Source organism: Scyliorhinus torazame, chromosome 16 (assembly GCF_047496885.1).
Source record: "Scyliorhinus torazame isolate Kashiwa2021f chromosome 16, sScyTor2.1, whole genome shotgun sequence".
Taxonomy (NCBI): Eukaryota; Metazoa; Chordata; class Chondrichthyes; order Carcharhiniformes; family Scyliorhinidae; genus Scyliorhinus; species Scyliorhinus torazame.
The window spans coordinates 150,334,670-150,356,789 of NC_092722.1; positions in this window are offsets into that span (position 1 = coordinate 150,334,670).

Below are 22,120 nucleotides of genomic sequence, written 5' to 3' on the forward strand. Positions count from 1 at the left end.
CGTCCAGCAAACGCTGTGGGGTGCTCGGATTTCTTTTGCCTGCATTTGTTGAGGCCATCTACGGGGTCACCCCGGTTATACCCGATCGCATCCAGGATCGCGGTATGCATTTCTGCAAGGGTGCCTCCTCCTACATTCTGTGGGTCGGGAAGGGCTGCTGCTACTGAAGGATCTAAACTTAAAACTGTGAGCTTTGCATGCTCTCGTTCATCCAGGCCGTACATGGTCACCTGATGCTTAACTGTGGCAAAGAAATGGTGGGGGTCTGAGGTGGGGAGGAACGGTGATCTTATCGCACGCGTCCCGTAATTGGGTCACTGTTAAGGGGGTGGAGTATAGAAATTCCGCATCGTCCGATGTGGCTGTGCGGTGGGTGGTGACTGGGTTCATTGGAGCGTGAACTATCTGCTCTGTGGGGGGTTGGGGCGCTTTCCTCTTTTGTGGCTTTCCCTGCGCACATGTTCCCTGAATATATCTCTGCGCTGTCTCGTTTAATTCCTCCCAATCAGGGCCGTCTTCCTGATCTAATTTTGCTCCAAAGGTTTCCTGGAATCCTTTCTGAACTGAAAGCAGCGATTGCAGCTCTGTAATCTGCTTCCGGCACTTTGCGTGATCTAGCGTGCTTTGTCTTTGCTCTGTGGTGGCAGCATGGAGTGCTCTTAACGCAGCCTTTAGGTCGCTGCACTGTCTCTGCAATGCTTCTACCTGCTTTTCTGTTTCTTCACGTACCTGGACTGCACGTTGCGTGTCCTGATAGGCCTTTTCATATTGAGACTGGAAGCTGCTTAAGTGCGCCAGACAAGATTGGTGAGCCCTTTTGGCATCCTCCACCTCTCCATCTTTTGCTGCCAATTTCCTCCTCAATTCTAAGTTCTCTCTTTCTATCTCGCTTACATCGACCTTACTCATTCGATGTATGCCCTCTACTTCTTTCCGGAGCGTCGTAACAACCTCCTCTGTGCCTCGCAATTGTGCCAAGCAGGACACGATTGCCATCGGCTTGCGAGCTTTCCCTAAGCTCTTTTTGTGGATCTCGCTCAGGTTCTCCCACCAAGTATGTCCTATACTCCCGGGACCTGATACCTCATTGTCACAGAATTCACTCCAAAGGGGCCATCCTTTCCCTTTGAGTTATTTCCTGATTTCTTCCTCCCAAATGGGACATTGTCCCACTCTACTGCTGCTGGTTGCTGCGACTGCAAATTCCTCTGGGTTAATGAGGCGTTGCATTGCCTGCACTGCCATCTTTCCTATCCGAATGCTGCTCTTCAAATTTGGGACAGGGGTATTAAGGCGGTGCTGTAAATACGGGTACGTATTCGCTACTTTCTGATATACAAACTCCCGACAGTTTTGTTGCAACAAAAAATCTATCAGTTTTACCTTATCGCCCTGTTAGTTACGCATGCATACACACACTTCAGAATTATGAGTATTGATCAGAACTGCTTGAACACTTGTGGTTTTCTGTTCCCAATTAGATCTCTAATTCAAATTCTTGGGTTCTCCCGGAGTGGTTATGCCACTTCTAGATCGGGTCCCGTCAGGATGTCACCAAATAATGTTGCTAACTTTCTCCTTGGTTCAGTTGCTCTGTTTTATTACCTTTGCTCTCGAGTCGCCAGGTATCTTTACGATACCGCCACGAGGTTCAAGTCCGAGTAATGATCAATGACCCAATACACCGATTAGTAAGATTCAAATCAAAGCACATTTATTATACATCTAAGCTACTTCCACAATTAACAGGCCTATACTTAACTTCGGACTGGCCCATCAGGTCAGGGGAACAAATGGCCTTTCGTTCGGGTTCTGAGTCTGCGGGATTCGAAGTTGGTACGGATTGGTAGCTAGGAGCGCCTATCTCGTAGCGAGCGTTGAATTAGGGCTTACTTTGTCGGTGGTCACTGCACCGGTCACGGTCAATGTTGGTTTGTGTTGCTGGGTGACCCGGGCAGGACGCAGAGGTGAAGAGAGCGATTTGAACTTGGGGCTTAACTCTTATAGTCCCCAGGGGCTTCCCGTCTTTCGGGGCGGTCCCTGTACCTGGTCCCAAGTGATTGGACTTTGTCCCAATTGCTTGGTTCGATTTCTCCAATACTGGAGCGGTTCCCTGATCGATGGGCGGTCTTGAGGTGCTCGTTCACCTCCTTTGTGTTGGCTCCTGCTGGTGCCGAGGAGTCTGGCTTTGCTTTGTGTGTCCAAAATGTTACTTATTGTTCCCGGGGATTGCTCATCAGTATGCAGATGGCTGCTACATTGTTGTGCTGATGGTCACTGGTATCGATGTTGTCTGGCCTTTGCAGAGGTACATACACAGCAAACCTGCAGCTGCTGGTTTCTATCTATGTTGGCTGACTTTCCCATCAGCCTTTGCCGTTCACCACTTTAAATTAGGAGTTGGCCAATTCAGTTGGCTACAGGGCCTAGGCAGGAGCGGCGGGAGGACTGATCCTCCTGTGAGGTGCTGTGGGGGGGTGGGTAATGGTTTGGGTGCACATGGGGTTCCGGCGGGCGCCAGGTCCCGAAGGGAGACTATCTTGCTGGCCGTCAGGGAACGCCACGTAGGCGTACTGGGGGTTAGCGTGCAGCAGGTGGACCCTCTCGACCAACGGGTCCGACTTGTGCGCCCGCACGTGCTTCCGGAGCAGGATGGGTCCGGGTGTTGCTAGCCAGGTTGGGAGCGAGGTCCCGGAGGAGGACTTCCTGGGGAAGACAAGGAGACGTTCATGAGGTGTCTGATTGGTAGTTGTGCAGAGCAGTGACCGGATGGCGTGGAGAGCCTCTTTCTTCTTGCCAGTGGGAGACTGGGAGATTCCTGGATCGTAGGGCCAGACCGTTCCGTTCTCCCTCTCTACCTGCTCATTTCCCCGGGGGTTGTAACTGGTCGTCCTGCTTGAGGCAATGCCCCTGTTGAGCAGGAATTGACGCAGTTCGTCGCTCATAAAGGAGGACCCCCTTTTTTAATAAAATAGACAGGAGCATCACGAGCTTCGTGTGGGCAGGGAAAGTTCCGAGAGTAAGGAGGGGGTTCCTTCAGCGTAGTAGGGACAGAGGAGGATTGGCACTACCGAACTTGGGCGATTACTATTGGGCCGCCAATGTGGCAATGATACGTAAATGGATGATGGAGGGTGAGGGAGCGGCGTGGGAAAGACTGGAGAGAAAGTCCTGTAAAGGGACGAGTTTAGAGGCGCTGGTGACGGCGCCGCTACCGATCTCACCTAAAAAGTTTACCACGAACCCGGTGGTGGCGGCAACATTGAATATCTGGGGACAGTGGAGGCGACAGAGAGGGGTGCGGGGAGCCCTGGTGGGGTCCCCAATCAGGAACAACCATAGGTTCGCCCCAGGAAGAATGGATGGAGGATTTCAGAGCTGGTTCCAGTTGGGAATTAGGAGGGTGGGAGATTTATTTATAGATGGGACTTTTGCGAGCTTGGGAGCATTGGAGGAAAAGTATAAGTTGCCCCGGGGAAATTTCTTGAGATATATGCAGGTGAGGGCATTTACTAGACAACAGGTGAGGGAATTTCCATTGCTCCCGACACAGGGGATACAGGACAGGGTGCTTTCAGGGGTGTGGGTCGGAGAGGGCAAGGTGTCAGAGATTTACCGAGAGATGAGGGAAGAGGGGGAGGAGTCGGTGGGCGAACTAAAAGGAAAGTGGGAAGAAGAACTAGGGGAGGAGATAGAGGAGGGTATGTGGGCTGATGCCCTAAGCAGGGTAAATTCCTCTTCCTCATGCGCCAGGCTTAGCCTGATTCAATTTAAGGTGCTACATAGAGCACACATAACGGGAGCAAGATTGAGCAGGTTCTTTGGAGTGGAGGACAAATGTGGGAGGTGTGGCGGGAGCCCGGCAAACCACGCACATATGTTTTGGGCATGCCCGGCACTGGAAGGGTATTGGAAGGGAGTGACGGGAGTGATTTCGCGGGTGGTGAAGGCCCGGGTCAAACCAGGCTGGGGGTTAGCTCTATTTGGAGTTGCGGAAGAGCCGGGAGTGCAGGAGGCGAAAGAGGCCGACGTTGTGGCCTTTGCGTCCCTAGTAGCCCGGCGCAGGATCCTACTCATGTGGAAGGAGGCGAAACCCCCCGGACTGGAGGCCTGGGTAAATGATATGGCGGGGTTCATTAAACTGGAGCAGATAAAGTTTGCCCTGAGAGGATCGGCTCAAGGGTTCACCAGGCAGTGGCAGCCATTTCTCGACTACCTAGGGGAACGTTAGAGGGAAGACAGATGACCAGCAGCAGCAACCCAGGGGGAGGGGGGGGGGGGGGGGGTTTAGTTTAAGTTTAGGTCAAAGATAAAGGGGTTTTGTTACTTGTGTATTGTTTAAAATTTCTGTATTGTTATTGTTGCGTTTGCTTTGTAAGAGGGGAAAAATTGTTGTTTGGGAAAAAAATTTCAATAAAACATTTATAAAAAAAAAAAAAAAAAAAAAAAATAAAGGAGGACCCCCTATCACTGTGTATGTACGCGGGGAACCCGAACAGTGTAAAGATACCCTGGAGGGCCTTGATGACGGTGGTTGCGGTCATGTCTGGGCAGGGGATGGCGAATGGGACCTGGGAGTACTCGTCAATCACATTCAGGAAGTACGTGTTGCGGTCGGTGGAGGGGAGGGGGCCTTTGATGTCCATGCTGAGGCATTCAAAGGGACGGGAAGCCTTTATCAGGTGCACCCTCTCTGGCCGGTAGAAGTGCGGTTTGCACTCCGCGCAGATTTGGCAGTCCCTGGTGGCTGTCCTGACCTCCTCAATGGAGAAGGGCAGGTTGTGGGTCTTAATGAAGTGGAAAAAACGAGTGACCCCCGGGTGACAGAGGTCCTCGTGGAGGGCTCGGAGGCGGTCCACTTGTGCGATGGCACATGTGCCGCGGGACAGGGCATCAGGAGGCTCGTTTAGCTTCCCTGGACGATACAAGATCTCGTAGTTGTAGGTGGAGAGTTCTATCCCCCACCGCAAGATCTTGTCATTTTTTTATCTTGCCCCGCTGTGCATTATCGAACATAAACGCCACCGACCGTTGGTCAGTGAGGAGAGTGAATCTCCTGCCGGCCAGGTAATGCCTCCAATTCGCACAGCTTCTACTATGGCTTGTGCCTCTTTTTCGACCGAGGAATGGCGAATTTCGGAAGCATGGAGTGTACCGGAGCAGAAGTACACGGGTCTGTCCGCTTGGTTGAGGGTGACGGCCAGAGCTACGTCGGACGCATCGCTCTCGACCTGGAAGGGGAGGGACTCGTCGATGGCGCGCATCGTGGCCTTTGCAATGTCTGCTTTGATGCGGCTGAAGGCCTGGCAGGCCTGCGTCGACAGGGGGAAGGTTGTGGACTGGATATGGGGTCGGGCTTTGCGTAGTTAGGGACCCACTGGGCGTAATAACTGAAAAACCCGAGGCAGCGCATCAGGGCCTTGGGGCAGTGAGGGGGGGGGAACTCCATAAGGGGGCGCATGCGTTCAGGGTCGGGGCCTATAACTCCAATTCGCACTATGTAGCCTAGAATGGCTAAACGGTCTGTGCTAAATACGCATTTATCCGTATTATACGTTAAATTAAGGATTTTCGCGGTCTGGAGAAATTTTCGGAGGTCGGTGTCATGGTCCTGCTGGTCATGGCCGCAGATGGTGACGTTATCAAGATACGGGAACGTTGCGCGTAAGCCGTACCGGTCAACCATTCAGTCCATCTCGCGTTGGAAGACCGAGACCCCGTTAGTGACACCAAAGGGAACCCTTAAAAAATGATAGAGCCGCCCATCTGCTTGGAAGGCAGTGTATTTGCGGTCACTATTACGGAGGGGTAGCTGATGGTATGCGGATTTTAGATCCGCCGTGGAGAAGACCTTATATTGCGAGATCCTGTTTACCAGGTCGGATATGCGGGGGAGAGGTACGCATCCAGCTGCGTAAACCTGTTGATGGTCTGACTTTAGTGAATGACCATCCTATGTTTCTCCCCGGTCTTTACCACCACTACTTGAGCTCTCCAGGGACTGTTGCTAGCTTCAATGACCCCTTCCCTCAGTAGCCTTTGGACCTCTGACCTGATGAAGGTCCGGTCCTGGGCACTGTATCATTTGCTCCTGGTGGCGACGGGTTTGCAATCCGGGGTGAGGTTCGCAAACAGGGAAGGCGGGTCGACCTTAAGGGTCGCGAGGCCGCAGACAGCAAAGGGGGGTATAGGGCCGCCGAATTTGAAGGTCAGGCTTTGCAAGTTACATTGGAAGTCCAACCCCAGGAGTGTAGCCGCGCAGAGGTGCGGCAGGACATAAAGGCGGAACTTGTTGAATTTCCTGCCTTGGACAGTGAGGTTTGCTAGGCAGAACCCCTTTATCTCCACTGAGTGTGGCCCGGAGGCCAGGGAGATTCTTTGGTTTACAGGGTGGGTAACCAGTGAACAGCGCCTTACCTTGTCGGGGTGTATAAAGCTTTCCGTGCTCCCAGAGTCGATCAGGCAGGACGCCTCGTGGCCGTTGATGAAGACCGTCGTCATTGCTGTTGCGAGTGTCCTAGGTCGATTTTGGTCCAGAGTCACCGAGGCCAGAAGAAGTAGTTGCGGGTTTTGATCGGGCAGCGTGTAGTCGGCCGTGCTGGGGGCCTGGGGCCCCATCCAAGATGGTGTCTCCCATGGGTTGCACATGGTGGTCGGGGATGGACAAAATGGCGACGGGGATGGACAAAATGGCGGCGCCCATCCGTCCAGCGTGGTGTCCGAGGGGCAAGATGGCCGTGCCCGTGGGTTGCATGTGGCCCTAGGATAAGGGGGTGGCGGTGAGTGCTGGCCGCCTGGGGCCCGAAGAGAAGGTTGCCGTGGCGGTCCGGAGTCGCTGGAGACCGCGGCCACGTCTCATGCCTGGCAGACCCCCACAAAATGGCCCTTTTTGCCGCACCCTTTGCAGGTGGAGGTGCGGGCTGGGCAGCGCTGGTGGGGGTGCTTCGCCTGCCCGCAGAAGAAACAGCGGGGCCCGACGGAGTTAGCGGGCTGTCTTACAGCGCAGGCCTGCGGGGACACGGGGAAGGTTTGTGGGGCTGCCGCTGCGGGATGCCACGCAGCCCAGGGGGCCGCCACGCGGTCTGGCGCATGGGATTGAGCGTTTCTGGAGGCAACGTCCATGGACCCTGCCAGGGCCCGTGCCTCTCTAAGTCCCAGGGTGTCTTTTTCTAAGAGTCTTTGGCGGATCTCTGAGGAGCTCATACCTGTTACGAAGGCATCCCGGATTAGGAGTTCCGTGTGCTCGCTCCCCGAAACCTGCGGGCAGCCACAGTTTCTGCCCAGCACCAGTAGCGCACGGTAGAACTCATTTAGCCTCTCAGGGTGACAGCTTCACCTTTGTTTCTGCTGTTACCTTCCCACCCCGTCCTTTTAGACGGACCTGGCCAATTCAGCAGGGGCCATAAAGTAGTGCTCCTTGTCCTGGAAAGTTACTCATAGCTTGTCTGGATACAGCACCTCAAACTTCAGCCCACTATTGAACAGGGCTGTCTCTGCTCTGTTGAATTCCGCCCGGCACTTGGCCCGACCTGCCCCAGTGTCCTAGTAGATTTTTATCCCTCCCAGTTGCAGGTTCTTATCTGCCTGGTCCATCGCAGGATTCTTTTCGGTGTATCTTTGCAATTATTGCCCTCGGCTGTTCCCCGTCCATGGGTTTCAGCCGGAGCAACCTATGAGCCCTGTCTATCTCTGTCGGGCTGGGGAAGCTGTCCCTTCTCACCAGGTTTCCCAGCATCTTTGCCACGTAGTCCGTGGGGTTCCCATCTTCAGTTCCCTCTGGCAGTCCCACTATTCTTAGGTTCTGGCACCTCAACCGGTCCTCTTGATCTTCTACCAGCCCCTTCAGGTTCCCCAGGGCCGCCACCAACCTTGCTATCTTGTCTCTCAGGTGCCGATCCGCTCACTCTGGTCCGTGGAGGCTTTTTCCAGCTCCTGAATTGTGCTCCCCTGGGCTTCGAGTCGTCTCTCCGCTTTGCTGAGGATCGCCTGCATGGCAGCCAGTACCTCCTTGACTGCCACCTTGACCGCTGCCTGAATTCCGATCTTACGTTCTCTGTGAGTAATGTCTTCCATCCGCCCTCCGGCGAGGGGGAGTTCCATACATGGTTTGTTGGCCCCACTCTTTCAGGTGTGGCCGGAGCTTCCTTCCCTCGTGGGTCCACCGCCTTGCTTGTCAGTTTCTCCAGGCTCTTGTTGCCTCTTTTCCTTGCGGCCTCTGGTTGCTCGGCATTTTGGTTTATATTTTATTTATAGGGTGATGAGGGGATGCTTTTTTTTCTCGGTTTTGGTGGGCTATTTTTGGTTAAAAGTGCCTAAATTTGATTTTCTAGGAGGAGTGCCACCTTCCATGTGTCCACTCAGCATATCCCCGCCTCGAGAAATAGTTGACCTCACAGCAATAATTATGTTATTGTAGGTTTTCCCAGGGTATCTGAAACGATACCTACATAGATTAGCGCTTTCATCCATTTCAATAATGTACTTGACCGGTGAGGTCTTGCATTCTATCCACTTTGACAAAGGATCATCTGAACTCGAAACGTTAGCTCCTTTCACTCCCTACAGATGCTGCCAGACTTGCTGAGATTTTCCAGCTTTTTCTCTTTGGTTCCATTCTATCAATGTGTAGGTGTCTTTTTATGTCTAAACAATTCTAGTTGTTAAAAACAACCAGATATATTTAGTTGCCAGCTGCCCATTTGTCTCATCAAAAATGGGGTTGCCCACAATTGAAAATCAAATGAAAATGCATCTCACTGGGTTATGACTTAAACCCTTAGCTCAAGATATCTTTGTACCACTTCCCAAATGCCAATATAATGGGAATGCAGAAAGATTCGCACTACCCTTGGGTAGACAGTTGGCCTTTTAAGATAATGAATTAGGTGCCTTTATCATGTGTTGCAGTATTAGTCAACCAAAGCTGCTCATTCTGCCAACTTCGTAACTTTATAAATTCGTAACCGAGTGCTACTTTGATGATTTTGGGAGTTAGGTCAACAGGAGAAGTAGGTGTTCCTTTGTTTTTGCCTTTGCTAATGTTTTCATCCTGTAAGAAGGGTTCTTGCTCTACTACAGGGGCAGAAGCTAGCTGTTTGGTGAGTATCTGGTAAGTGGTTACAGCTTATCCTACTTCTAAGGTTTAAAAAGGGTACGAACTGGTGAAGTATTAATAAAATAGATTTAAAAAGGAAAATAGGTAATTGAATAAATAATTTAAGTAGTTAATAAAGACACATTAAGGATGGCAAGACAGGTGATGTGTCACAGCTACAGCATGAGGGAGCTCATGGATGCCAATGTGATCCAGGTCAAACAACAAGTGTCTTCAGTTTGAGGGGTTTCAGCTCAGAGTAACTGAGCTGGAGGCCAAGTTGCATTCACTGCGACATATCAGGGAGGGGGAAAGTTACGTGGATACTTTGAAAGGTATGTAGTGGTAGTATGGGACAGTAGAGTAAGGGGGATTGACACTGTTCTCTGCATCAAAGAGCGGGAGTACAGAAGGCTGTGTTGCCTGCCCCATGCCAGGGCTTTGGACCATCTGCTCAGGGCTGGAGTGAGACTTGCAGTGGGAGGGGGAGAATCCAGTTGTTGTGGTCCCTATAGGTTCTGCATAGTTACTATGAGAAGCTAGGCAGCAAATTAAGAAGCAGAATCTCAAAGGTAATGATCACTGGGTTATTGCCCGAGTCTCGTGCAAATTGGCATAGGGTTAACAAGATTAGATAAATGAATGTGTGGCTCAAAGGCTGGTGTGGGGGTTCCGGTTGCGGCGATGCACTGCTAAGCCGCACGTTTCGGCAGCTCCCGCTCTAACGGACTTTTGGGGTCTTTCTGGGAGCCCCAACGGAATTTGTTTTGGACCAAACCCAGTGTGGGGTGACGAAGAAAGGAGTCCCCCCTAGTGTGTATGGAAAAGATCGGTGGTAGTGGCCAGATTGCGAAGGATCCTCTGGAGCAGCGGCAGAGAAGAGAAGGAAGAAGCAAGATGGCGACGGATGGAGACCAGACGACATGGGGGCCGGATCAGCAGGAATTCCTCAGACGGTGTGTGGAGGAATTAAAGAAGGAGGTGCTGCCGCCGATGTTGTTGGCAATCGAAGGGCTAAAAGAAATGCAAAAGGCCCAGGCGATAGAGCTCCGTGGGGTGAAGCAGAAGGCAGCTGAGAACGAGGATGAGATTCTGGGCCTAGCGGTAAAAATGGAGACGCACTAGGCGCTACACAAGAGGTGTATCGAAAGACTCGAAGTCCTGGAGAACAGATCGAGGAGAAAGAACCTCCGGATTCTGGGTCTCCCCGAGGGAGTGGAGGGAGCTGACGTTGGGGCTTATGTGAGCACGATGCTCCATTCGCTAATGGGAGCTGAGGCCCCCTCAGGCCCCCTGGAGGTGGAAGGGGCTCACCGGGTCCTTGCGAGGAGACCCAAGGCTGGAGAACTACCAAGGGCGATAGTGGTGGGATTTCACCACTTCACCGACAGAGAGGCTGTTTTGAGCCCCCCAATCCGGCTGATCACGTGGAATGTGAGAGGCCTAAATGGGCCGATTAAGAGGGTCCGAGTGTTCGCGCACTTAAAAGGACTGAAGGCAGACGTGGTCATGCTTCAGGAAACGCATCTGAAGGTGGCGGATCAGGTTAGGTTAAGGAAAGGATGGGTGGGACAGGTGTTCCACTCAGGACTGGACGCGAAAAATAGAGGGGTGGCTATATTGGTGGGGAAACGGGTGTTGTTCGAGGCTAGGAATATAGTAGTGGACAACGGTGGCAGATATGTGATGGTAAGTGGTAGATTGCAGGGAATGGAGGTCGTGCTGGTAAATGTATATGTCCCGAACTGGGATGATGCGGGATTTATGAAGCGGATGCTGGGACGTATCCTGGACCTGGAGGTAGGAAGCCTGGTAATGGGGGGGGATTTCAACACTGTGCTGGGTCCAGGGTTAGATCGGTCTAGATCCAGGACCGGAAGAAGGCCGGCATCGGCCAAGATGCTCAGGGGGTTTATGGAGCAAATGGGGGGAGTGGATCCGTGGAGATTTGCTAGGCCGTTGGCCAAAGAGTTTTCCTTTTTCTCCCATGTTCATAAGGCTTACTCCCGGATAGACTTCTTTGTTTTGAGTAGGGCACTGATTTCAAAGGTAGGAACGGAGTACTCGGCCATAGCCATTTCAGATCATGCCCCGCACTGGGTGGATCTGGAACTAGGAGAGGAGAGGGAACAGCGCCCACTATGGCGACTGGATGTGGGACTATTGGCGGATGAGGGAGTCTGTGGAAGAGTGCGGGGATGTATTGAAAGGTACCTGGAGGCCAACGATGATGGGGAGGTCCAGGTGGGGGTAGTATGGGAAGCGCTGAAAGCGGTGGTTAGGGGAGAGTTGATCTCCATTAGGGCTTACAAGGAGAAAAAAGAGGGCAAAGAAAGGGAGAGATTAGTGGGGGAGATTTTGAGTGTGGACAAAAGATACGCGGAGGCCCCGGACGAAGGACTATATAGGGAGAGGCGAAGACTTCAGACGGAGTTTGACCTGCTGACCACAGGGAAGGCAGAGGCACAGTGGAGGAAGGCACAGGGGATGAGATACGAATATGGGGAAAATGCGAGTCGGCTGCTGGCCCACCAGCTTCGTAAGACAATAGCTGCGAGGGAAATAGGGGCAGTCAGGGATGAAACGGGAACTACGGTGCGGAGTGCAGGGAAGGTAAATGAGGTGTTTAAGACCTTTTATGAGAGGCTATATAGGTCCCAACCCCCAGAGGGAAAAGAGGGGATGCAACAATTTTTGGAGCAACTAAGGTTCCCGAAGGTGGAGGAGCAGGAGGTGGCAGGTCTGGGGGCGCCAATCGGGGTGGACGAGGTGACTAAAGGGCTGGGGAACATGCAGGCAGGGAAGGCCCCAGGACCAGACGGGTTCCTGGTGGAATTTTATAGGAAGTACGTGGACTTGTTGGCCCCGTTGTTGGCAAGAACCTTTAATTAGGCCAGAGAATACCATAAATACTCCCACTCTACCCCCGACAATGTCTGAGGCGACGATATCACTAATCCTGAAGCGAGATAAAGATCCGCTGCAATGCGGGTCATACAGGCCTATCTCGCGCCTGAATGTAGATGCCAAGTTGCTGGCAAAAGTGCTGGCGATGAGGATCGAGGATTGTGTCCCGGGGATGGCGCATGAAGACCAGACAGGGTTTGTAAAGGGGAGACAACTGAATGTTAACGTGCGACGGCTGTTGGGGGTGATAATGATGCCCCCAGTGGGGGGGGAGGCAGAGATAGTGGCAGCGATGGATGCAGGGAAGGCATTCGACAGGGTAGAGTGGGAGTATTTATGGGAGGTGCTGAGGAGGTTTGGGTTCGGGGAGGGGTTTGTCATTTGGGTTAAACTCCTCTACGGGGCCCCAGTGGCAATTGTAGTCACAAATCGGCAGAGATCGGAGTATTTTCGGTTACACAAGGGTACATGGCAGGGGTGCCCTCTGTCCCCATTACTGTTCACGCTGGCAATTGAACCACTGGCCATAGCGTTGAGAGACTCTAGGAAATGGAGGGTGTGGTTAGAGAGGGAGAGGAACACCGAGTGTCACTCTACGCAGATGACCTACTGCTGTATGTGGCGGATCCGGTGGAGGGGATGTCAGAGGTTATGCAGATATTGAGGGAGTTTGGAGATTTTTCGGGATATAGGCTTAATATGGGGAAGAGTGAGCTTTTCGTAGTACACCCCGGGGATCAGGGAAGAGGGATAGACGGCCTGCCGCTAAGGAGAGCGGAAAGGAGCTTCCGATATTTGGGGATTCAGGTAGCCAGGAGCTGGGGAACTTTACACAAACTCAATCTGAAGTGGCTGGTGGAGCAGATGGAGGAGGATTTCAAGAGGTGGGATATGCTGCCGCTCTCATTGGCGGGCAGAGTGCAGGCGGTCAAGATGATGGTCCTCCCAAGGTTTCTTTTTGTGTTTCAATGTCTCCCCATTTTGATCACTAAGGCCTTTTTTAAGAAAATAGATAGGAGTGTTATGAATTTCGTGTGGGCAGGGATTACATTGAGGGTAAGGAGGGGGTTCCTGCAGTGCAGCAGGGACAGAGGGGGACTGGCGTTGCCGAATCTGGACGATTATTACTGGGCCGCCAATGTGGCGATGGTTTGCAAGTGGATGAGGGAGGGAGAGGGGGCGGCGTGGAAGAGGCTGGAGATGGCGTCCTGTAAAGGAACGAGCCTAAAGGCGCTGGTGACGGCGCCGCTACCGCTCTCCCGAAAATGTATACCACAAACCCAGTGGTGGTGGCAACCTTAAGGATCTGGGGGCAGTGGAGGCGATATAGGGGTGTGACGGGTGCCTCGGTGTGGTCCCCGATCAGGAACAACCATAGGTTTGTCCCAGGAAGGATGGACGGAGAGTTCCAGAGCTGGCATCGGGCAGGAATTAGGAGATTGAGAGATTTGTTTATTGACGGGACGTTCGCGAGACTGGGAGCGCTGGAGGAAAAGTATGAGTTGCCCCCGGGGAATATCTTTAGATACATGCAAGTGAGGGCGTTTACGAGGCAACAGGTGAGGGAATTTCCGCTGCTCCCGACACAGGGGATCCAGGATAGAGTGATTTCGGGGGTACGGGTCGGGGAGGGCAAAGTGTCCGAAATATATCAGGAGATGAGAGACGAGGGCGAGGCGCTGGTAGAGGAGCTGAAGGGAAAATGGGAGGAAGAGCTGGGGGAGGAGATTGAGGAGGGTCTGTGGGCTGATGCCCTAAGTAGGGTAAATTCCTCTTCCTCGTGTGCCAGGCTTAGCCTGATACAATTCAAGGTTCTACACAGAGCACACATGACGGGAGCGAGGCTGAGCAGGTTCTTCGGGGTGGAGGACAAGTGCGGGAGGTGCCTGGGAAGCCCGGTGAACCACACACATATGTTTTGGTCATGTCCGGCACTGGAGGAGTACTGGAGGGGAGTGGCAAGAGTGATTTCAAAGGTGGTGAAGGTCCGGGTCAAGCCAGGTTGGGGGTTAGCTATATTTGGGGTAGCGGATGAGCCGGGAGTGCAGGAGGCGAAAGAGGCCGATATTCTGGCCTTTGCGTCCCTGGTAGCCCGGCGAAGGATTTTATTTATGTGGAAGGAAGTGAAACCCCCCGGCGTGGAGGCCTGGACAAACGATATGGCAGGGTTCATAAAACGGAACGGATTAAATTTGCGCTGAGAGGATCGGTTCAGGGGTTCTCCTGGCGGTGCAATCGTTCCTTGACTATCTCGCGGAACGTTAAGGGAAAATAGATCGTCAGCAGCAGCAGCCCAGAGGTGGGGGGGCAACCTGTTTTGTTCTGGTTGGGGGGGAGGGGGGAACACTATTTTTTGTTACTTTGTTAGTTCACTATTTTATTTAAATAATGTTATCTATTAGTTATTGTGTTATTTTTTTTTGATTGATTTGTAAGGTGGAAAAATTGTGTTTGAAAACCTTAATAAAATCTTTTTTTTTTAAAAAGGCTGGTGTGGGAGGTGGGCCCTGGTTCATGGGGCACTGACACCAGTATTGCAAGAAATGGGATCTATACTATTGGGACAGTCTACACTTGAACTGTGCTGGAGCCAATGTTTTAGTGAGCCGAATAACCTGGGAGGGAGAGAGGATTTTAAACTTGTGGGGGAAAGGGATCCAATTTGCGTAAATCAAGAAAATCAAAGAGTATAGACAAGGCAAGAGGGAAAGGTAATCATATGAGAAATGATAAACAGACAGTTGACAGGAAGGGATAGAAAGTATAAATCTAAGAGTACATCTGGAGGTAGAGGTTGCAAAAATAGTAAGAGGACAAAACTAAAGGCTCTGAATGCATGTAGCCTTCATTACAAAACAGATGAATCAAGAATGCAAATAGAAATAAGTGCGATCTAATAGCCAATACTGAGACATGGCTGCAGGATGATAAAGATTGGGACCTGAATATTGAAAGGTACATGGTATTCTGGAAGCTAGGAAAAGGTGGAGGGATCGACAAACATTGGAACTGTGTTCCGGTTGTGGAATTGCAATAGTCTGCAAGGAGTGATGCCCTAAAGTTGACAAAGCAGGAAAACACAATACCATTTACTGTAACATAATTTGATCGCACCTTTTCTGTTTTTGCAGTCTCAGTCAACAATTTTTCTGTCTAATTCTGGGCTTGGACTGTCACATTCTCAATGACACAATACTGTCAGCTCATTTTGGGGACAGAATACATAGATTGCAAATGCATCTAGTTTCCTTTGAGTGAAACTGGCAGGGCAGATATTTTATCTGCCCCATGGAAAAATCATTGATTCTATCCAAAATTGCAGGGTTGGAGTATATTTTGAGTAAGCGTCCAGTTCATTTTCAGCTCTCTGGGAATGTCCACATTCAGTAGTAGGAAGGGCGGGTTTGCCAACATTGCAACACACAATAGCCATCTTCCACAAGAGAGAATCCAACCATATCTTCTTGGCATTGAAGGACAGTACTATTGCCGAATCCTCCACCATCGACATCCTGGGGTTACTATTGACCAGAAACTGAACTGCACCAGCCATATAAATACTATGGCTACAAGAACAGGTCAGAGGCTGTGACTCACTTCCTGACTCCCCAAAGCCCACCCACCATCTACAAAGCATAAGTCAGGAGTGTGATTGAATACTCTCCACTTGCCTGGATGTAATCAGCTCTAACAACATTCAAAAAGCTCAGCACCATCCAAGACAAAGCAGCCTGCTTGATTGCCCCCCATCCACCTCTGCCAGCATCCACTCCCCCCATCACCGTTGCAAAGTGGCAGGAATGTGTACCATCTATAAGATGCAGTGCAGCAACTCACCAAGGTTTCTTCGACAGCCCCTTCCAAACCTGCAATCGCCGTTCTTTCACTGATACTCGATCAAAATCCTGGAAATCCCTCCCAAACAGCACTGAGAGTGTCGCTGCACAAAATGGACTACAGCCACCACCTTTTTGAGGGCAAAAGATGCTAACTGAGCAAGTGATGTCCATGTCCCATAAAAGAATTTTTTTAAATTCTGCCCTTAGTCTGCTGCCATACTGTACAACTGGCCAAGGATGAATTACAACCTTCTGGAGCTTGACATTAGCAAGGCCAAAAGCTTTCTTGTTCAGCTTCTGTCTGAAGGGATACTTTAAGTGCCCCATTCCTCTTTCCAATTATTTGTTCAGACTAAACCTGACTAACTATCTTATCAACAAGCTTGGCCCTGTCAGCAACCCATAACTTCTATGCTTTTGGATGATTCTGATGTGTCACTTTAGTCAATCTGCAGTAAATATATGTAGAGTAAAAGTCTAGATGTATATCTTATTTACTTGAGCAAGTGAATTCATCTCCTTCCCTATGGCTAACCATCAGCAGCATGAAAGAACTGGAGAAATTTATACAGTGACAGGCTTTCTGAAGGTCAAGGAGATTATAGATTATAGAACCCATGTCTCTCTACGTGCTTAAATTGCACAATGCTACTACTTACATAGCAGATGATGGACTGCAAAGAATTTCATTCTGACTGTCCAGCTTGTTTGTCACTATTAGCATAGAATTATGAAAGTGATTGTTCACTAATCAGGTAGCTATCACAATGCCTCGACTTTAGGGTGGTTCACTGTCAGTATATTTTGACCAACAAACTTGTCAAGTCTGCACCTGTACAATCAAAGATATCCTCTGCAGCTTTGACGCATGCACTTATACAAGATCCAAGGTCACCATCTGAAAACTGATATAATGAGGTGGCTTTTACAGAGTAATCAAACAGCACACCACTGGAATATTAAAGTGCCCTTCAGATGCTGCCGCAGATGCTTGTTTGTGGTGACAATCATCTGCTATGTGCCACCTGCTATAATGTTATGATTTCAAGAGAAAGAAAAACTGGCGATTATAACATCTTTCTTGATCTCAGGCCATCCCAAAATGCTTCACAGCCAATTAAATACTTTTGAATTGGAAGCACTGATGTAGGGAAACATGCCAGTCAATGTTACACACAGTGAGATCCCATTTAAACAATTAAGATTGTAATAAGTCCACAGAGGCAGACGCCCCTTCACCAGAATTCCTTTTATTTCCAAAACCAACAGCCGAACAACCAGGTGGATTCAGCTTGCTGTCTACACTGGGAGTGCTGAGGATCTGACACTCCCTGTTCTATACAGAGAAAGGGGTTCCCTGATTGGGTAACTAATCAGGGAACTTGTATTCTAATTGGCCAATCTCAAAGGCCTGGTCTAAGTCATTACAAACATATAATTGTTTTAGTCCTGTTGGTCAAGGCATAGGTTGACCAGAACACTGGTAGAACTCTCCTACTTTCCTTTGACCAGTACCATGGAATTATAGGCTGCAAGGTGGCACAGTGATTAGCACTGCTGTCTCACAGGGCCAGGGACCTGGGTTCAATTCCGGCCTTGGATCACTGTCTGTGTGGAATTTGCACTTTCTCCCCGTGCCTGTGCAGGTTTCCTCCGGGTGCTCTGGTTTCCTCCTACAGTCCAAAGATGAGCAGGTTAGGTGAAGTGGCTATGCTAAATGCCCCTTCGTGTCCAAAAATATGTATAGGTTGGATTAAGGGGTTCATGATAGTGTGGGGAGTGAGCTTGGGTGAAGTACTCTTTCAGAGGGTCAGTGCAGAGTCGATGGTCAGAATGGCTACCTCCTGCATGGTAGGGATTCTGATTCTATGAATTTTTAGATTCACCTAAAGGAACAGCTAAGGTCTTCATATAAAGTTGTACCGAAAAGACAACCCTCACATAATGTATCACTCTCTCAGTACTGCACTCAAGTATAAACCTAAATTATATTCTCAACATCCCTCGAGTGCAACCTTCTAACTTGTGGTGAGATTGCGACCTCTGAGTCAGGCCTGAGATCAGTTCTATTATTATTGCACTTAGCTATAAAAATAACTACAAAAAGCAGCAAAGGATTGTCCATGAGACAAGACTACTGTGAGATGCTGGTGATACACAACACAGCATGGAAGTTCGAATGAAGGCTTGTTATCCATTCTGTGTGGTCCTCGAGGAACAAACCAACATCTGAGCAGTACTGCAAGTGGTTTTTAAAAATTCATTTATGAGGTGTGGACGTCACTGGTTAGGCCAGCATTTATTGCCCAACCCTAGTTGCCCTTCAGAAGGTGGTGGTGAGTTGCCTCCTTGAACTGCTGAGGTCCCTGAGGGGTAGGTACAACCACTCTGCTGTTAGGGAGGGAATTCCAAGATGTTACTCCAGCAACAGTGAACAAACAGCGATATATTTCCAAGTCAAGATGCTGAGTGAGTTGGATGGTGTGGTATTATCAGGTATTGCAGTACCCGAGAGGCTGAAGACCATTGGTTAAACCTAGGAGTTTACCATTGGCTGATTGGTATGTAGCTCCGCTCTGACAGGCGGGGTATAAGAATCGGTGCCGTCCCAGCAGCCCTCATTCTGTGCCGAAGCTGCTGGTGAACAGTTCTAGTCTATTAAAGCCTTCAGTTATGTTACTACCTCGTCTTTAATAGTAATTGATCGTGCATCAATTTAATAGACTACACTTAAGCTTAAAGGATGGATCTCCGAATCAAGCCGGAGTGTCTACAACTCAGCCCCCATGCGGAGAACTTGGCGGCGATCTTTAAGCACTGGCTGGCGTGCTTTAAAGGCTACCTCGAGATGGCCGGACGCACACCCTCAGGAGAACAGAAACTGAATCTCCTGCACTCAAGGGTAAGCCCAGAAATCTACACCCTCATCGAGGACGCGGACAATCTCGATGCAGCAATGGAGCTGCTGAAAGGACATTATATTCGCCTTGTAAACCAGGTCTATGCCCGACATCTGCTAGTGACGAGGCGACAAATCCCTGGGGAATCACTGGAAGAATTCTACCGTGCGCTCCTGGTGTTGGGGAGAAACTGCAGCTGCCCGCAAGTTTTGGCGAGCGACCACACAGAACTTTTGATCCGGGACGCTTTCGTTGCAGGTATGCTGTCCTCCCAAATCCACCAGCGATTGCTCGAGAAAGAGACACTAGGCCTCAAGGAGGCATGGGCCCTTGCTGGCTCCCTGGATGTGGCCTCCCGAAATGCCCACGCTTACGTCCCCGACCGCGTGGCAGCCCCCTGGGCAGTGTGGAACCCCCCCGCGGCCGACCCCGAGGCATTTCCCATCCCCCCACAAGCTTACGCTGCAAGACGGCCTGGCAACCCCGGGGGACCCCGCTGCTATTTTTGCGGGAAAGCCAAGCACCCCGACAGCGCTGTCTGGCCCGTTCATCCACCTGCAAGGGATGCGGTAAAGAAGGCCACTTTGTGGCGGTATGCCAGGCCCGGGCGGTCGCTGCGGTCTCCGGAGGCAAATACGGACTGCCACCACAACCCTCTCCACGGTACCCCGTGCGGCCAACGGGCGGCGCCATCTTGTCCCGCGGATGCCATGTGCGATGGATGGGCGCCGCCATTTTGTGCACCCCCAGCCACGTGCGACCATTGGGCGCCGCCATCTTGGATGGACTCCCAGGACCCCAGCTCGGCTGACCACACACCGCCCGAAGAAAACATTCAACTGCTGCCACGAGTAGCCTCGGTGACCATGGACCAGTCTCGGCCCCGAACACTATCGACTGCTACGACGACGGTGCTTATCAATGGGCATGAAACGTCCTGCCTAATCGACTCTGGGAGCACGGAGAGCTTCATACACCCCGACACGGTAAGACGCTGTTCTCTCCCCGTCCACCCCGTTAATCAAAAAATCTCCCTGGCCTCCGGATCTCACTCAGTAGAGATCAAGGGGTTTTGTGTAGCTAACCTCACAGTCCAGGGGAGGGAGTTCAAAAATTACCGACTCTACGTCCTTCCCCGCCTCTGCGCGGCCACACTCCTAGGGTTGGATTTTCAGTGCAACCTCCAAAGTCTAACTTTTAAATTCGGCGACCCTATACCCCCCTCACTGTCTGCAGCCTCGTGACCCTCAAGGTCAATCCGCCGTCCCTGTTTGCGAACCTCACCCCGGATTGCCACCTGTCGCCACCAGGAGCAGACGGTACAGTGCCCAGGACCGGATCTTTATTAGGTCAGAGGTTAGAGGTCCAACGGTTACTGAAGGAAGGTGTAATTGAAGGTGTCAACAGCCCCTGGAGAGCTCAAGTAGTGGTTGTAAAGACCGGGGAGAAGCATAGGATGGTCATCGACTACAGTCAGCCCATCAACAGGTTTACGCAGCTCGACGCGTACCCTCTCCCCCGCATATCCGACCTGGTCAACAGGATCGCGCAATACAAGGTCTTCTCCACGGTGGATCTTAAGTCCGCCTACCACTGGCTCCCCATCCACACTAGTGACCGCAAATACACTGCCTTCGAGGCAGATGGGCGGCTCAACCACTTCTTAAGGGTTCCCTTCAGTGTCACTAAAGGGGTCTCGGTCTTCCAACGAGAGATGGACCGAATGGTTGACCGGTGCGGTTTATGGGCCACATTCCCGTACCTCGATAATGTCACCATCTTCGGCCACGACCAGCAGGACCACAACACCAACCTCCGAAAATTCCTCCAGACTGCAAAAATCCTTAACCTCACGTATAACAAGGATAAATGCGTGTTCAGCACCGACCGCCGAGCCATCCTTGGCTACGTAGTGCGTAATGGAGTGATAGGCCCCGACCCTGAACGCAATGGCCCCCTTATGGAGTTCCCCCTCCCGCACTGCTCCAAGGCCCTGAAGCGCTGCCTAGGTTTTTTTTCCTACTATGCCCAGTGGGTCCCCAATTATGCGGACAAGGCCCGTCCACTGATCCAATCCACAGTTTTTGCCCTGTCGATAGAGGCCCACCAGGCCTTCAGCCGCATCAAAGCAGACATTGCAAAGGCCACGATGCACGCCATCGACGAGTCCCTCCCCTTCCAGGTCGAGAGCGACGTGTCTAATGTAGCTCTGGCGGCCACCCTCAACCAAGCGGGCAGACCCGTGGCCTTCTTCCTCCACGCCTCCGAAATCCGCCATTCCTCAGTCGAAAAGGAGGCCCAGGCCATAGTAGAAGCTGTGCGACATTGGAGGCATTACCTGGCCGGCAGGAAATTCACTCTCCTCACTGACCAACGGTCGGTTGCTTTCATGTTCGATAATGCACAGCGGAGCAAGATAAAAAAACGAAAAGATCTTACGGTGGAGGATCGAACTCTCCACCTACAACTATGAGATCTTGTATCGTCCCGGGAAGCTAAATGAGCCTCCTGATGCCCTATCCCGCGGCACATGTGCCAACGCACAAGTGGACCGCCTCTGAACCCTCCACGAGTACCTCTGCCACCCGGGGGTCACTCAATTTTTCCACTTCATCAAGACCCGCAACCTGCCCTACTCCATCGAGGAGGTCAGGACAGCTACCAGGAATTTCCAAATCTGCGCGGAGTGCAAGCCGCACTTCTACAAGCCAGAGAAAGCACACCTGATAAAGGCTTCCCGTCCCTTTGAACGCCTCAGTATGATTTCAAAGGCCCCCTCCCCTCCATTGACCGCAACACTTACTTCCTGAACATGATTGACGAGTACTCCCGGTTCCCATTCGCCATCCCCTGTCCCATGTAGTCACGTAAAATGGCTGATTCCCGATTAGAATGGTCAAACCCCGATTTAAAATGGCGAACGAAAGAGGCTGATGGGAAAATCAGCCAACAGGACTCAAACGGACAGCTGCAGGTAAAACAGTGTATTCGCCTCTGGAGAAATCAGTCCAGAACGTTACTTGCAGCCATCAACATCACAACAACCCAGCCATCTGCAGTTTAATCAGCCATCCCCGGGAACAATTGCTACAAATTAGCAATTGAAAGCCGACCCAGACCTTTCGGCGCCGGCAGGGGCTGACTCAAAGAAAGGTAAACGACCACCCCCCGATCAAGGAATCGCCCCATTATTGGAGCATATCGAACCAAGTGATTGGGCCCAAGTCCAATCACTTGGAACCAGGGATGAGGTCCGCCCTGAGAGGCGGGAAGCCCCTGGGGACTATAAGAATAGGGGCCAAGTTCAACTCGACCCTTCTCTTCCTGCTCGCAACCTTCAAGACCCTTCTACTAGAAAACTGTAAGTCTTACTCCAGCGA